A 17,878-nucleotide genomic window follows, 5' to 3' on the forward strand; every position below is an offset into this window, starting at 1 on the left:
GGTTTTGCTCTTTCTTTGCAGCGCTTCTTGAAAGCTCATAGCATCTCCTGATCTGTGTTCATGTCAGTCATACACATTTTATATGGTTGCTATACAGTATGGGTGTCAAACCTCAGGCCTGTGGGCCAGATTCAGCCAGATAGGGACTCCAATTGGGCTGCTCCCCCTTCCTCTGACACCACCACCATTCCCCCAACTGCTGATCATTTGGTGGTTTCCCAGGATTTATGCAGTTTTTCCCCATTCTAAAAGGCTTAAATGCTTCTCCTAAGGCTTAGTTTGTCATAGTAAGAACTTTAAGCTAAACTATGCTGGTAACTTTGGTATTTTGTCCCCACCTCCTTTGCCTTTGGCCCTCCCACTGCTGAGGTATCATCCCCAAGAGCTTCTCTGAAACTGAATTTGGCTCTTGGGCTGAAACCCTAGGGCATGGCCATGGCCAACATGATGACTGCATAAAGGGCTTAGCTCTTCTTACAGACTGGTTAACTGATGGTGTGTCTGGCTAGAAAATTCCCAAGTACCTGGTTTAATGCCATGGCAGAAAACCAGAAGGGAATCGTAGAAAGGAATCCCATTGGAGGGGTCTTTCACATCTTCCATGCTGTGGTTTGATCAACAATGCTGATCAAACTTCCCTGAGATCAGGGCAATGTCTGCACAGTTATTAACCTGACTTATGGTGTCTTTACATTAAGGGGAAATTGTGTTCCTTTGTGCTTCCTGCTTTTTGACACAATTGTTATGAGCTTAATTACATGGACCTAGAAGAACTATGTGGCTTGAATTGAATACTTGCCCTCTGTTCAGTTCCATTGAGGCAGCTCCATCTTGTGGTGGAAAATCACACTTTTTTTTTTCAAATGTTACCACATCAAAAGTGATTCTTTTCATGACAGAATTTCCAACAGGTGCCGTGGGAGATGTCCTGGTCATTTATTTTGTAAACATGATGTCTAGCAGCTTCACGAATGTTAGTCAAGGACTGTTATAGGGCTATTACATCTCATGGAAAGACAATAGCTTATGGAAGAGAAAAATTGTATCAGGACATCCTTGGTTTCCAGGTTGACAAAGTATGGAACAAAACCTGCTGGGACTATCTTACAGACAGTTCCAAATGGGACAGCTCTTAATTTATCAAATGGGACATCTCAAAAATTATTATTAATTTTGTCAGAGCATTGACAAAAAATTCAGCAAGCACAATGGCACTATTCGTATATCTTCCTTGTTTTTTAACTGGCGAAAATCAAATAAGTACCAACGGGTTGATCAGATTAGTAGTGAATCTAGCTCCAATCATAATTCCAACGAAAGATTGACTGTTTCTGAAAAGTGATCTCAGTCTGAAGGAGTGGTTGGTAAAGACATGCTCAGGGTGGGTTCAAATAGCTCCTTCTCAAAATTTGCAAAACAAAGCTACATGTTTGTGTCACCTACAGAAGAATTAAACCAAACATCTTTGCCTGGACTCCCTAGTTCAGCTAAGTTCCTCAAAAGTTCATTGTTAGGCAGGACTTCATATTCTGGACTTAATGCCCCAAAATCACGCTTGAATGGAATTTGTGGGAATCGGTCAACAGTAGGCTTGCAGAGGAGTAGAGGAAATTCTACTGCTACAAGGAGCAGCTCAGGGAAGAGTCTTGCAAAGTCAACAGACAATGATAAATCCTGTGAAACAATGGTTAGGTCACAAAGCTTTTCACATTCCATTCAAAGCTCTCTCTTGCCTCCTGCATCTCTAACCAGGTCACACTCTTTTAATAGAGCTGTAGAACTTACAAGGCCTTATCAAAATCAACACTTTGCTATTAGAACATCTCAGAGGTCAAATCTGTTGTCAAGAAGTGCACGGCAGTTGGATGTGCCCAATGGTAACGAACCTTTAAGGTATGGGTTTGCTAGATCATATGCTGCTTTGGCACCCTCTGGTTTGAAGAAACAACCACTGTCAAATGGCTCAGGAGATGCACCTTCTCTGAGATTTAGAACAGGTTGTCCTTCATTATTAAAGCCTAGCAACCAGCATTTGGGTAGAAAGATCCCTGTGGATGGCAACATAAGTAAAAATATTGAACACTGCATAGCGGAGCACTCAATTTCAACAAATATCAATGGAAGTATCGATGCAAAAGAAACACAAAACAGTAAAAGAACAGAAGATGGTGAAGCTGTACATAATAATTTTGTAGAAAGCGACTGTAAAATTTTAATGGATGGTGATGTGGATGAAATATCAATATCTTCCTTGTCCTCTTCTGAGAAAAATGATCTGAGTGAAGACTTCAGCGATGATTTTATAGGTTTAGAAGATCCCAACAGAACTTTAAAAATTGAAGAAGGTGTTTCTGTTCTAGAGTTGAAGCATGGAAATGGAATTTCTCTAGATCAACTTCTGTCTCTTAAAGAAAGTGAAACACCCAACTGTAATTCTGATGAATGGCTGGATATACATGAGTCTGTAGTTAATGACAAGAGTGAACGTGCAAAGCATTCTGCTGGGAACAATGCGATTTCCTCTGACATGGACTACAGAGCTGGTTTTTCCTTTGAACTTCCTCCATCTGATAGCTCCATTGGTACATATATGTGGGATGAAGAAGGGTTGGAGCTCATTGGGAGTGTCCAGCCATGTGGAAGTTATGATTCTTCTGAAATGAACAGTAAAGATATCTTGAACAACCTTGATTCATGTGATCTTGAAGATGATGATCTTATGCTGGATGTCAAGATGCACCCTGTGATAATGTGGATTGTGAAAATATGAACCGTTATGAGCATCCAGACAGAAATATCAGACAGCAGAAAGAAGGGTTGTAGAAGAGGGCACCACAACGATGGAATACCCAAGACCATTATCATCTTGGGCACACTGACCACTATCCCCATAGTAGAAATGATCTGAATAGGAGCTGCAACTATTTAGACCCCCCTCCTATTGGTCATCTTGAAGGCTATGGAGCACCAGGCTTGTACCCGCCTCTGAGGAGTTTGCCAGCAAACACTGTGATGCTGGATGAAATGACACTACGGCATATGGTTCAAGACTGTACAGCTGTGAAAACACAGTTATTAAAAATGAAAAGGATACTTCATCAGACTGATGATTTGCTAAGTGAGATCACACAACTTAAAGAAGATTTAAAGAAAAAAGATGAAACAATCAACCGTCTAGAACATGATGTTGTTTAAAAGACCCACAAACTTTTGTGAGGGGTCAATTACGAGCATGCAATACACCACTCATTTTGTGGAGCCCTTACTGGCATTGGGTGCCCTCAATTTGTGCATTTCAGACTTGGAGGGTGGGGTGGGAAGTCTGTATGGACATGCCCCCATGTTGTCAAGCAATTCAAGGAGTTTCCAAAATGAAAAACAATCACTGGGAGTGAACTGCAGAAGTCATGACCCGTTCCTTTAGCCAATATTCACACTCTGGGCACTATCCAATGGTAATCCTGCCCAGGAGTACCATGGGATACTGCCCTCTGTCCAAAACTACCAAAATACATACATTAATGGAATTCCATTTCCCCTCTGGTTTGGTTTGGGTTTTTTGCACGTACACACTGAAATGTACAAAGCATCTTTCAGATCTACAAGGTGACCCTTTTGCACAGTATCAATTAATAGCAATTTAACAGAATTCCACTATAACAAAACCCTTGTGGAACATTTACAAGAATATGAAATGAGTTCATTAGCAGCAGGGTTATGACTACGACAAAGTCGATTAGACTCCATCAACAGGAGCTGTCTGTTTTCCTAAAGCAACATGTTCTGAGTTAAACAGGCTGTTTATTGTAAGAGCTGTTTAAGAAAGCATGTATGTTTTCTGTCCACTAGAAAAAGGAATTGTGTACAAACAGTCCCTGAAAGGGAACATCTGCACCTAATATACCAATTTTGATTCATTGAGGTTTTCCCTCACAGCTCTCACCAACCTTTGATCAGGGGAGAAAGAAACCTCTGGCATGAATGTGTGGGGTACGTTGGTTACTGGGAACAGGAGAGTATCTTATCAGAGGGGAAGTGATCTCTTGGTGTGAATGTAAAGGTGGCTGCTGGATACTGGTGCTGTAGAAGAAGTTCCTTCTTCAGCGGTGGGGAACCTGCAGTCCTGGAGGACAAGTCTGGCCCTCTGGAATTTCCCAGATGGCCATGGCCCCTTCCCCTAGCCCAAACCCCTTTCCCCCCAACCACCAATAATTGGTGGTTTCCCATTTTTTGTGCAGTTTGTTCCTCATTCTAAAAAGTTGAAGTGCTTCTCCTAAGGCTTAGTATAGTGGAGGCTGGTGGCTCCAGCGACACTGGGGATTATGAGAGTTGTAGTCCAACACATCTGGAGGATTCCAGTTTGGGGAAGGCTGGCTTACACCTATTGAGTCTGCGAGTTGTGCATCTTGGCTGATTATGGCTGCTGTTCAAAAACCATGCTGAACATCAACATCTCAGGAACTGAAAAGGAAATAAGGAAAAACAATTGTAAATAGGGCATCCATTTAAGCAACTGATATCAGGACAACATTAGAACCTGAACCACTTACTGGGGCTTCTCTCCATAATCATCATGACTCACCAAGTGTTGCCATGGGAACGGCTACATTACATGGCAGAGTCTGTCTCAGAAATACAAAAATATCTGCATGGAAAATATTCATTTATGCCCATTGCATCTGCAGCACCCAACCTGCTTTCAGATACTAGCTTGGCAGAGAGCCAGTATGGCCTAGAGTGTTGGACTGGGACTTGGGAGACCCGTGTTCAAGTCTGAACCCATGAATCTCACTGGGTGACTTTGAGCCAGTCACTGAATCTTAGCCTAACCTACCTCTCAGGTTTGTTGTGAGGACAAAACAGAGAGGAGGAGGATTATGTAAGCTACTTTGGGTTCCTTGCAGGGAAAAAGGCAGGTTATAAATGAGATAGATAGATAGATAGATAGATAGATAGATAGATAGATAGATAGATAGACAGACAGACAGACAGATAGATAGATAGAGGTAGATAAACTTAATGAACTCCACCATACCTGTGGATGCAATTCCATAGGCTGACACGATTTGCAAATAGGCTTTCTGTAAAGATAGATGGCATCCTATAAAGATGAATGCTGCATTTGTTTTCAATCGGGGGGCGGGTAAGAGCTATAGATTCAACAGAAGACATAAATGATATTCCAGTACGGCACAAATCTTCAGTGCAGTTCAGTGGACAGGGCTAGGTTGGAGGGTGGTATAAATCAAGTTGAAACCTTTGCTCAGTAATTGAAATGCACTAGTTCATAGATTTGTTTTGTTTTTAAATAGCAGGTGTAGTGGGGTGGGGAACAATCTAGATAGGGACAGGGGGCTTTAACCTTCCGACCTGCTGAAGTCGGACTCTGGATTAAAGGTGAGGCAGCAACCACTATTTGCATCAGGAAGAAAGCTGCCATTGGGTCCAATGAATTTAACAGGAGTCATTCCCTCCTTCCTTATGTTTCTATACTGCTCTATAGCCGAAGCTCTATAGCTGAAGCTCTTTCAATTTACATTAAAAAAAAAACACCATTAAAATACATTACACAAAGTACAAAAGGCATTTGAATAAAACAGATAAATAGATAACCCACATGGACAACATATATCTAAAAACTTTTTTTTTAACTATCAGCCAAAGACAGTCCAAGTCTTAATTAATCTCATTATATGCTGTCAAATGCCTGGGAGTAGAGAGCAGTTTTTACCTGGCGCCAAAAAGATGGCAGTGGCGGGTCTCATCAGGAACACTATTCATAAATGGGGGGGGGCATGATCAAGCAGGCCCTCTTGTTGCTGCCTTCCATGTCTCCCTTGGAGGAGGCACCCAGAGGAGAGTCTTGGATTCTGAGCGTAAGTGTACGGTTGGGTTCATGCTGGGAGAGGCTCTCATTGACACCCAAACTTAAACCTTTAACCTCTGCTGCTGTGTCCAGGAATGAGGCAGGCAGTGGGCGGAGCAAACCCAGCAGCTCAGAGCAACCCAGAACAATGGAAAGGATTTAACCATGTGCCCTGCAGTAACGTTACAGCTAAATGTAAGTCACGCTAGTATGCCCCGTGATTCAGAGAACCGATACAGAGAACCACGTTAGAAAGGGACACTAGCAACGATATAAGACCAGTGTAGATCCGGCCCTGGTTTCTGTTTCTTGGACACACTGAAGTGTTACAGAATGTTGAAATAGTGGGATGGAATGTTGGGAACTGGCTTTTGTAGACAGGTAAATTGGCACGTGTGATGGCTGAGGATGATCACTAAGAATCCATTTCTAAACATTTTCATGGCTCTAACTAGGGGTGTGCACAGACCCCCCGCTCCGCTTCACTTGCAGATCTGCCATTTTCCGGATCGGGCCGCTCCGCCCCGCCCCCGCTCCGCCCACTTCCGCTCCGCTCCGCCCGGAGCTCCGGATCCGGATCCGGAGCTCCGTTTCCCCCCCCATAGGCTTGCATTGAAAGCTAAAAAATTATACAACTTTTTTTCTGTTCAAGTTAGAAACCTCATGTTTGGCACCATGACACCTCATGGGGATATACACACGCATGCCAAGTTTCAAAGCAATCCCATCATCCCCTGATTTTTGGTGAATTTTTGAAAATCGGGCACCCCACACACAACATCCCTGCGAGGTGGGCAGGGGAGGAGGGAGGGAAGGCAGGCAGGCATGCAGCTGGCATTTCTGGGGGCATAAGGAAGTGAGCCAAGGATAAGCCAGTAATGCATATAAAATGGAATAAATCAATCAATAAACAAAGGAGGGGTGGAATTAAAAGCAGCAGTGTTGCTCAATAAACAACAAGAAGAACTTTTTTTAAAAGGCTATATCTGTCTTTTACCAGCAATAGGGGGACGTGCCCGGGGGAGGGGGAAGTAGCTGCCAGTTCAAGACACTGACAGCCACAGCTCTGAGAAGAAGTAAAACGCTCACTTCGACTCAGAACAGGCATTGCTCCACCACTGAAAAGTGACCATTCACTTCAACTCATGATAGGCATTGCTCCACCGTTTTACTCTCTTTGGAAGGCTCTAATGGCCTTCCAGTGCAGGAGAGAGTGGGGGCACGTCCACGATGAGATGCCCTAGGGGAGCTCATCCCCTTGCACCACATCGATTCAGTTGTTCCCCAAGGTTAGGGTGGGGAGCAGTGCTGTGTTTCTATCTCTTATTCTTGGCTTAGTATATGATTTCAGGTTGTGTTTGTGCATTTGGTGGGGCTACTGTGTTAAAAAACACGGGGAAAAGCCCGTTCAGATGAAGAAAGAGAAGTTTCCCAGAATCCCAAGTTACCTGTTTTGCCTATGCCCTCCTCCAACTTTGGGATCATCATGACCGGGAGCTGACTCTGCCCCTCAGCCCTTTGAAAAAGGTATTTTTCCCGCTGATTTTTTAAAAACGTCTAGCCCGCGACCCGTACGATGCAGAAAGTTGAGAGTGGTCTCAAAATGACCCTCATCCACGACTCTCTGTGCACAAGAATTTTCAGAACGATAGCTTAACCCCCCCCCAGTTATCCCCGATTCTTTCCCTCAATGCAATCCTATGGGCGAAAAGCCGAAAACGCAGTTTGAGCCGCGCGGTTGACCCGATTTTCACAAAAATATAGCCCGCGACCCGTACGATGCAGAAAGTTGAGAGTGGTCTCAAAATGACCCCCATCCACGACTCTCTGTGCACAAGAATTTCCAGAACGATAGCTTAAACCCCCCCCCAGTTATCCCCGATTCTTTCCCTCAATGCAATCCTATGGGCGAAAAGCCGAAAACGCAGTTTGAGCCGCGCGGTTGACCCGATTTTCAAAAAAATATAGCCCGCGACCCAGACAACGCAGAGAAGTGAGAGTGGTCTCAAAATGACCCCCATCCACGACTCTCTGTGCACAAGAATTTCCAGAACGATAGCTTCAAAAACAACGTAGTTATGCGCGATTATTTGCCGCAATGCAATCCTATGGCGAAATGTTTTCAAGATGGCGACCGGAGCGCTCCGCCTGAACTCGGAGCTCCGAAAAATGGGCCCTTCTCTTCGCCTTGCTTCTAGGGGGTCCGCGGTCCGCTCCTACTCCGCCTCTGGGTAAGGCGGAGCAGGCCAATCCGCTACTGCTTCTACGCTCCTAATCGGAGCGGAGCACATCCCTAGCTCTAACCCTATACTCATTCATCTTGGAGTAACACCCATTGAATTCGGTAAGGCGTCTGGGTTAGACATGCATGGGGTTGTACTGTAAGCCTTTATTTTTCCTTTTCTTTTTAGTGTTCAAAATACTTTCCATAGATTATCTCAATAATCCTTTAAACAACCTTTTCAAGTAGATGAGCAATATTATATCCACAAATAGGGCCTCATAAAAAAGTATAAGAGTATGTGCAGGAAACACTTTGTTTTAAGCATAGTTTACTTAACATTTTTATATTATCAAATGAAAACAATTTCCTTCTTATTTTATTTTACTTTACTTTTGGTTTTGAACTTGTATTTACACACTCAGGGTTCATTTCTTAACAATCTAATATATTTAGAACTCCCTGCAACAATGTTATTTTCATTCCTCATGCTTTTATATATTTACTACACTGGACTATCCATCTTTATAAAAGAAAAACTCTGCCAGTCAGGCTTGGAACTGGGCTCAATTATTTCTAAAATTAATTTTGAGCCTGACTCTGAACCTGATATTATCAGGAAAAAAAGGTTCTGATTTACTCCACCTCCTTTTAGGGAAGCATCAAACTCCTCCGGCCACCTGCACAATTGCCTCCCACCCATCTTCATTGCTGCTCCAGTCGTGGCAGGAGAACTGAAGAAGGGAGGTCAATCATTTCCCCTTCTGTCCCCTCTGAAGCCTGGCATGCTACTATGGCAGCATGACAGATGTTGGGAGCACTGGGAAATGTAAAAATGTAACTTTCCCAGTGTTTTTTGACATGGATCAGTAGCACTAGGAAAACTACATTTCCCAGCACTCCTGATACCTGCTTCAAAGCAATAGAAGTGTGTGAGGCATCAGACAGGAGACTTTTCCCCCCAGCATTCCCCTGCTGCTGGAACAGCACTAAAACAGGGGAATGCTGGGAAAGGGGAAAGGGGTTTGGAGGTGGAGATATGGAAGGATGGGAGGGAATGAAGGACTTCTCCAATTTATAAGCTCCATCCAACGAGTATTTTATTGCACGCTCGTTACTGGGCTCAGGTCCCTCACATGATGTCGTCTGCCTCCCGCGCACCTTCCGTCCCTTCTGGCCTTCCTTTCACAACAACAACAAAAACCCTCCTTAAGTCCGATGTATTTTTAAACACAGAATTGCTGCTCTCTCCTGCTGTGTGCAGGAGAAGCAGCGCTATTAGAACAGCGGACTCAATGGGCCTCGTGCTGGTTGTGTACTTCCTCTTTTGAAAAGAGGAAGTAACTGAGGAATGAAAACACAGGTGGAGAAGCGAAGGTAGGGAGCGTGTTAACCCCCAGTGTGATGGAGCTTTATATTAAAATTCAATCCAGAAAAGTCCTTTCTGGGGCTATATAGCCTCATTATTGAGGCAAACTTCACAGACTGGACAAATTCATCTTTCCAATTCTGGAAATATGTATGCTCTTGTAATCACTAGTATTTCCATCTTTTATTTTGCTTTCCTTCCCCCTCCCCCATTTTAGTGTATTAGTATGTAACCTTATTTTAATATTAAGCAAAATAAAACACTCTTTGAGGGGAAATTCTGAGCATCATCACACAGGGGGAAATCACATTTGCTTACCGTCGCTTCTCCACCCACGTTTGTCCCGCATTACTTCCTCTTTTGAAAGAGGAAGTAAACAACTTGCGCATGGCCGTTTTGATCATGCTGCTTTTCCTGCACACAGCAGAAGATAGCGGTAATTTACAACTTTAAAAATAAGTCAGATTTACTGGGGTGTTTTTTTGTGGCACAACAAAGGCTAGAAGGGGCGGGAAGCATGCAGGAGGCAGACAACCTTGTAAGAGGAACCCATGAAAATCCATGAGTGCTCAGTAATGAGCGTGCAATAAGACACTCATCTGATGGAACTCTCCAGGTGGTTAAATTGGCCTGCTTATGCTTCTCCTTTAGGCATTTCAAAGAAAATTGAGACGCACGAACACCAAGATGTTAGAAATTCTTTAAAAGCAGGGGGGAATGCATGATGGCAGAAATGGTAAGATATGGTGGAATGCTGCCAGAGCACTGCTGTTTGTTCTGCTTCCATTCCATCAACAGCCCTGTATCAAGAATTACACCGACATGAGGTGAAAGATAGGTTACATTTTATGCCTATCAATTTTGAGACAGCCCTCTTCAGTGTGAAAGGTTGGGAGTTTTGTAATAGAATCTTAGCCATTTAGATATTTCCCCCCAAGTCTATATTTAGCTCAATCTGTACCAAGATTTAGAAATGAATAGGAATTCAAAGAGAAATATGTAATTGATGGCAGTGCTCAGTCCACTAATGCGACCACCCACTGTTTTAGAAGTTTCATTCTGCAACTGAATATCAAACTGTGGCAAATAGTAATAATAATAATAATAATAATAATAATAATAATAATAATAATAATAATAATAAAATCTCCAAAATCTAAAGATCTGCTGACCTGCAAAGGAAAGGTTTCAGCATTTTCTTCTGTAATTCTCTTTGTTCGTGGAGAAGATATTCCTGGTAACAAAGCCATGATCAATGGTATAGATATATCTCTGAGTAGGATTTATAACCCACTTCTAGTCAGATACTCAAACCCAGGGGTGGGCAACTTTCAGCCCAGAGGCCACATGCAGCCCCCTAAACCCCAAAATAATGCTTTAGAAACAAAATGGCACTCCATAGTGGCTATGGAGCACTAAAAGAGTCAAATTTAGGTTGATAGTGAGCTAAATTTAACCCTTTTGCCACTACACAACACTATGCAGCAGTTTGCCACTACCATATTTATTCCCACACACCTGCCTCTCAATATTGCCCATGGTTTCTTGGGGGCAGCAATGGCCTCTGGACTTCACATAGTTGCCTTTCCCTGCTCCAACCTCTGCAACACTGTGGCCAAAAGTTCAGGATTCATTAGTTTCAGTTCTTTTTTTCATAAGAACAGCCAATGGAGTGGAGGGAAAACAGACAAGCCAGAGACCTATACTTAGTGTTTCCACACCCTCCGACTTTTCCATTGTACGGTTGAGCACCTGCCGAGGCCCACGCTCCACCAGGAGGCACGCTGCCATCCTCTGGAGCTCCCTGGCTCCCTCCTCCTCGCTGTTGCTGTCTGTTCAGTGGTCCTCTCTGAGCACTCAAACAAGGATAAGGAGGTGGAGCATCCTCTGACAGTGGAGGTTGGTGGCTCCAATGTCAGTGGGGTGGTGAATCCACTCTGGGTTTGTCAGAACTACTCTAGAAGAGCTATCCAAGGTTCTGAATCCTCCACTGCCCTCAGCTTCCCTTGTGATTCTCACTCTCTTTGGGTGACTGTGCAAGTTGAGCCCAGAGGGATAAGGAAGTGAGTACGCAGCAGTGCCTTGGAAAGAAGGGGGGCATAAAGAGACACTTTGTCCAATGAGGGAACTTCTCCCAAGCACCCACACTACACTCACACTCCCCACAAAAAATGTGGTGCCAGCACCAGATGGCCCAGCCTATCCAAAGCAATTGAGAAATGTGGAAGCTGGATCCAAACGGATAACTCTAATCCTACTAAACATTGCAATGCTCAGTGCGCAGGATGATTTCAACTCCAGCACACAGGGTTCATTTTTCACTTTGTTTTTCCCAATGGCTGTCACCTGGGAACCTTTGTAACACAATTTTGACCTCTGGGAGAGCAGGACCACAACATGAGAAGCAGCCCTTCATCTAGACCAACTGCATGCAAGGCTTTGCATGGCAAGAGAGATGATGCATCTGACACCGTCTTCAAAGGAGGACTATGCTGACAGCTAAACATGGGGAAGATTAAATGAAGTGACTTTTGGTGCTCAGTTCTCAGGTGCTGCTCTCTCCTAGGGCTCTTTCACAAAGTATGGCTTCATTTCTAGAGATATGGGGAGAGAGTGTAATTAATTCAACAAAAGGGGAAAATGCTCCTTTTATGTGGTCCTCAGCATCATGACAATATTTCATATTATTGACAGATCAAGAACTTGCTGTAGCCAGTGCTAGGGTGACCACGTGTGCTACTTTTCAAGGACAGTACCCTTTTTGAAAGGCTAAATCCATTTTAAATATGAAAACTTCAAATAGAATGCCTTGAAGTTGAACTAGTCTCCCTCCCTTCTGTTCTCCTTATAGCTGTCTGGCTTACCTTTGGGTAGGTAATCTCAGCTTGATTCTCTAACCTAGTGTTTTGATCAGATCATTTCGTATTGCTGCCTCTTGTTAAAAAGGCAGTTAGCAGAGAAAAACAAAAGGCAAAATTGAATGAGTGTTTACCAGTCCCACATGCACACGAAACTAAAAAAAAAAAAAAAGAAGAAGAAGAGGGGGGGAGAGGAGACCACACCGTTCTTTAGTGAAGAAAAAGGTAAAATGGTTTACTCACAGTTTCTTGCATAAAAATGTAGGTTCAGCATATAGTTTCAGACCAAGTGTGTTAAGTATATTTCTTTGTGTTCTATAACACTGCAGGAGGAACAGAGATATCAAGCACATTTGCTCCCAGCAATGGTGAAAGTCAGAGAGGGAGGGAAGGAAGGAAAGGTGCAAAATCACAAGAACCACATTGTAGGCTACAGAGATCCTAAGGCTAGCTGTGGCAACACTGCTCCCTTCCTGTAGCTTGCAGACAAGATTGCAATATACCCAAAAGGTTTCTCTTTGTCCTGATGAGCTTGCTACAAAAGGTCCACTGTTTCAGAGATCCAGATTCTTCCTTCCTCCCCCAGTGGTCACCAAAAGGAAATGTATCACCAGAAAAAGAGGACAAAAGGTATAGATAGCCTTTTTCTATCAACTCACATCAACTCAAATACAGTGCTCTTCAGATGAGTCTATTCAGATATAGAGACATCTTCTACCTGAAAGGCTGCCAAATCCAAGTCTAGTCCAAAGATGAAGAACCCTCAGAAGGAGCAGCTGGGCCCTGAGATTGCCCATCAACACTTAGCACCTGGACAGCAGACTGAGCAAACGCACCCAGGCCACCCAGTCACAGTCTTACCCACTAGGTTGAGATGGACTGTATTTCTATTGAAATTAGAATAATAACTGTGCATATAAATTAGCACATGAAAATTCTATGCAGATCAGGGTCCTCTCTTTTGGTGATGAGTGTCCTCTTGTTTTGACAATTCATAAGTGGCTACCCAAGTGGCTTCAGAAATTACATATTTCTTACCTTGCATACATGGCGGCTATAAAGGCCTCAGTTCTGCAAGAATAAAGGTGTGAATGCTCCATTCTTGCTATTAATCTCACATAAATGGGGATTTTATGGCCACCATTTACACAAGTAGGAGATACGCAATTACTGGAGCCTCCTTGTGCACAACAATGGAGGCTCTGGATCAGGGTGGATGGCTACCGGGTACTCTGCAGGCTGAAGGACACTCGAATAAAAAAGTTGTTTTTATACTGTTGTTTTATGTTTTTGACAGTTATAAATTTTATATACTTTTTAATGCTCACTGTTTTTAACTTTTGTAAACTGCCCAGAGAGCTTCGGCTATGTGGTGGTATATAAATGTAATAAATAAATAAATAAATAAGAGTGGGCCCATGAATGTGCCATGGACCAGTGAGCAGGGTCTGGGGGCAGGGATAGACGTTGGGGAGTCTCTCGGACTCCCTGGCCCAGATGGGTGCCCTCGACATCCCTAGCTCCACCAGGTGAGCAAAAGCATTCACCTCTATCACTGCCTTTGTTTGAAGTGGCATAACAGTCAGGAAAATATCCCCTGGCCCAGAGTGGCTTTCATCCAACAAGCCCAAGGAACATTCATTCAGCAGGGTCTGTGAGGCCCAGCGAGGCTGTTCCCATAAGCTGTAACACATCATATTCCTTCACACTGACAGCTATTTACTCCTGGCTTTACCTTGCCAGTGAGTCCAACGCAGCACAAACCTGCAGCATGATAATTACACTCGGCTCTGTGGTGCTCCTGAGTGACATGCTGGGATATAACAAAAGGCAACTGGGAAGCCAGCTTCAGTCACTACAGCGCTTCGCTGCGGTACTTTTACAAGCAACCGCATCAGCAACATGGAGATGAAGAGGAGCCAGCCCTAGGTGCGTAGCAGACACTCCAAAGCTTGCCAGGGCAGCAGGGGCAACAAAGACGTGTTCCTTAGCATCATGCAGTAAGATCAATCTAGTTTGTCTAAAGGCAGATGCACCAGAAGAAAATCCAAATGTGCATAAGTAGAAAACCTAAAGACGTTATCTAACGTCCTTGGAAGATCAAACTAGGCTTTTTGCCATTCTCTTGGTCAAAAGCCAGACTTGTTGGGAAATGCACAGCTGGCTGAGACGATGCTGTCAAATGCCTCCCTATGATTGTGCACATTGGTACCAGTGACTATATGGGAAAAGTCTTTTTGTCATCCAGACTGTCCAGACAGGCAACTACTCGTAATTGCTAACATGCCTTTCGGAGCAGCAGTCGTATCCTGCATGTACAAATCAAATTGGAGAGTGTGGACGTGTGAACTGGCCATTGATTAACCCAAGATTATTTATAATCATAGCCCAATTGTGGTAGAAAGAGAGGAGATCAAACGCTTCTGGGAGAGTCAGGCTGTTGGATGACCTGGACTAGCTCCCAACACAATTTTCTTTTGCAACGGCTGAGCAAATGGCTTTTGGCTTCCATTTGACAAATGGTCAGGACTTTGTTTTTGCTTTTTTCTTCCCTGGTAATGTGTGTCTTGGCTGCTTGAACTGTAGGAAGCTATTGCTCCACCAGAGAACAATGTAATTGTTCTCTATGGTTCAGCTTGCATAGGTTAATTTGCCAGGGCCTGTCTGATGAATGGCTCAGGTTTAGTGCAGGGGATTAGAGGAAAATGTTGTTCAAGCTCTCCAAATCCCAGGATCCAATGTTTGCATTTAATTTTTTTAAAAAATCCCCGTCTCTCTGATGAAGAGATGAACAAATCAGGCTATTTTCAGACCATGTCACTTTCACATTTGACATTGCATCTCATTCCACGGTAACCTGCAATTGTTATTGTTTTAATCTGCATGGAATTTCATATTTATGTGTGTATTTTACATGTATTTTCTCTCAAAATGCACATTTGATACAGATTTTTATGTTGATGCCTTTTCTGAGCCAAAATATTTGGGAAGTCCAAAAATGGGTGAATAACACAGTTCCGACTGGCATATTGGTACAGGAAGTGCAGATCAGGTCGATTCATATCAGAATTCACAAAGACCAAATTCCTCAAGCATCCCTACTCTAACATTGTTGTATATGAAGCAGTTCACACATACATGTTCATCACTAGATGTCTGTAGTATCAAGTGGTGATTCACAGGTCTCAATGAGCCATCACCATGGATAGAATTGTTCTGTTGCCTCACATTGGTTCAAACACAGAGCTCTTCAGTGAAGTCCCTTCACACATTCACCTGCAGGCCATTAAGTACTTCTCTACACTAGGCTTTAATCCTGCTTCTGGATTCTTTGCAGGATTAAGATCAGCTCCATCCCACATGCTTGGGGGCGGCGGCTTGGGGGGGGGGGTCCCTTTACAGGATTCCAGAAATTCAGCAGCCATTGGAGCACTTCAAAGTACCATTAAAATTTATTACTACATTTTCCCTGATCTTAAAAAAGCTGGGATAAAGCATAGGAGAGGCCCTGGAGGTTAACACTGTCATGTAAAGGACCAATAACAGGTGCATGATAAAAGCATCATGTAGAGAAGCCCCAAGTGTAGGGAATCAAGTAATGCATTTACTCAAGGGAAACTATCTATATCTTTAGGTCAATAATCATTTCCACCTTGCTTTCCATGATTAAATGAGAGAATAAAGTAATGGCATTGCATCCAATTTGTATGACAAACTATGGAAGTCAAATCTTTATTACAATATTTAGCTTGAGGCTGTAATCCTCTATCTCAGGGGTGCTGGACTTCTTTCAGCTGTATTCAAGTGGTGGTCAAGGCCGAAGGAGCAGGGACAAAATACCCCAAATTACATTGTATTTTATTTTAAAGCTCTTCCTGCCAGTAACTAAGCCTTTTAGAAAGGGGGGCATACAAAAACTGGAAAATCACTAAATTACAAGTGGTTGGAAGAAAGGATGTGGCTATCTGGGAAATCCCAAGGGAATGGGAAGAGATCCTGGTGGGTTAAATTTGGTCCACAGGCCTGTGCTATACATGTTCCTGGGTGTAAATCCCATTGGGACTGTCTTCTGAGTAGACGCATATAGGATTCTGGTGTTCACACTGATTATTCAACGAAATCCAAGAACCTTGAATGATCGGCTGGCCGGGCCTGTATTACCATCCCAACACTGCAGAGAACAAAATAGTGGCACCCCAAAGATCATCGATTATTACTTATTAATTACATTTCTATTCCACCCTTCCCTCAAAGAGCTCAAGGCATTATTCATGGTTCTCTCATCACCACCATTTTATTCTTACAGCAACCCTGTGAGGCAGAGTAGGCTGAGAAATTAGACTGTGACTGGCCCATGGTCATCCAATGAGCTTTACAGCGGAGTCTCCCTAGTCCTAGTACAGCACTCTACCCATTATACCACGCTGCCTCTAGGAACCCAGGAAGTCCATACTATTATTATTATTATTATTATTATTATTATTATTATTATTATTTATTTATTTATTTATTTATATAGCACCATCAATGTACATGGTGCTGTACAGATAACACAGTAAATAGCAAGACCCTGCCGCATAGGCTTACAATCTAATAAGTTGTAGTAAACAATAAAGAAGGAAGGAGAATGCAAACAGGCACAGGGAAGTGTAAACAGGCACCGGGTAGGGTGAAGCTAACAGTATAGAGTCAGAACAAACTCAATATTTGAAGGCTATAGGAAAAAGAAAAGTTTTTAGCTGAGTTTTAAAAGCAGTGATTGAGTTTGTAGTTCTCAAGTGTTCTGGAAGAGCGTTCCAGGCGTAAGGGGCAGCAGAAGAAAAAGGACGAAGCCGAGGAATTTCCAGGCAAACTGTTTGCACTCTTACCCCATATAACATAATAGCTCTCTATCTTTGACGTGTTTTTTTTTTTAAAAAAAAATGGATAACCTGCTTTGGTTGCAAGCATGGGCAATCATGAATTGCCTCTTGTTTTGCAGATATAACTCCCTGTCAACATCCTAGACATCATGGTGAGAAGGAAATGGTTAGGTGAAGATGGTGAGAAAGATGGGAAGATGATTTCTAGGTGCCTGGCCTTATGTGAGCTTGAACACCTGCCCAGCAAATGAAGAAGGAGGGGGGGGGGATTTGGCAGGGCATAAGAAAAAGCACAGCATGAATTTTCATTCTGGCTTTCACAATATTGGTTTGCATCCCATGAGACATTTTGAATGACATTCAGTGGTTTCATTTGGCCAGGGGGGAGGGGGAAAGAGGGATGGTGACATTTTAAAATGGCAGGAGATGTGAAGAAGACAAATGGTAAATAAGCTTTAAGCTCAGTGAGCAACACATGGTGCACCACCAGACTAATAACAGCACTTCATAATAATCCATTAAAAAGAAAAGCATCTCAGTTTTACATGCTCCAGCATAATAAGGGAAAAAGGCCTCCAATGAAACCTAATTGTTAACACCTCTTATGCCACCTGGATGTGGAACTTTGGCAACTTTTATGGTGTTTATGTTCATAACTCGAGCCAAACATCAATAAAAAGAAGAATAAATGGATTTATGTCA

General features: G+C 43.1%; 1 protein-coding gene and 1 pseudogene across 1 annotated transcript in view; both read left to right on the forward strand.

Moving 5' to 3' along the window:
- The window catches only part of GABRB1 (gamma-aminobutyric acid type A receptor subunit beta1), a 100,179-nt gene that overhangs the window by 7,450 nt on the left and 74,851 nt on the right, over positions 1-17,878 (forward strand). The gene's annotated exons all lie outside the window — the stretch shown is intronic.
- Positions 1,027-3,195, forward strand: LOC134404981 (serine-rich coiled-coil domain-containing protein 2-like; annotated as a pseudogene).

The sequence above is a fragment of the Elgaria multicarinata genome, chromosome 10, assembly GCF_023053635.1.
Source record: "Elgaria multicarinata webbii isolate HBS135686 ecotype San Diego chromosome 10, rElgMul1.1.pri, whole genome shotgun sequence".
NCBI lineage: Eukaryota > Metazoa > Chordata > Lepidosauria > Squamata > Anguidae > Elgaria > Elgaria multicarinata.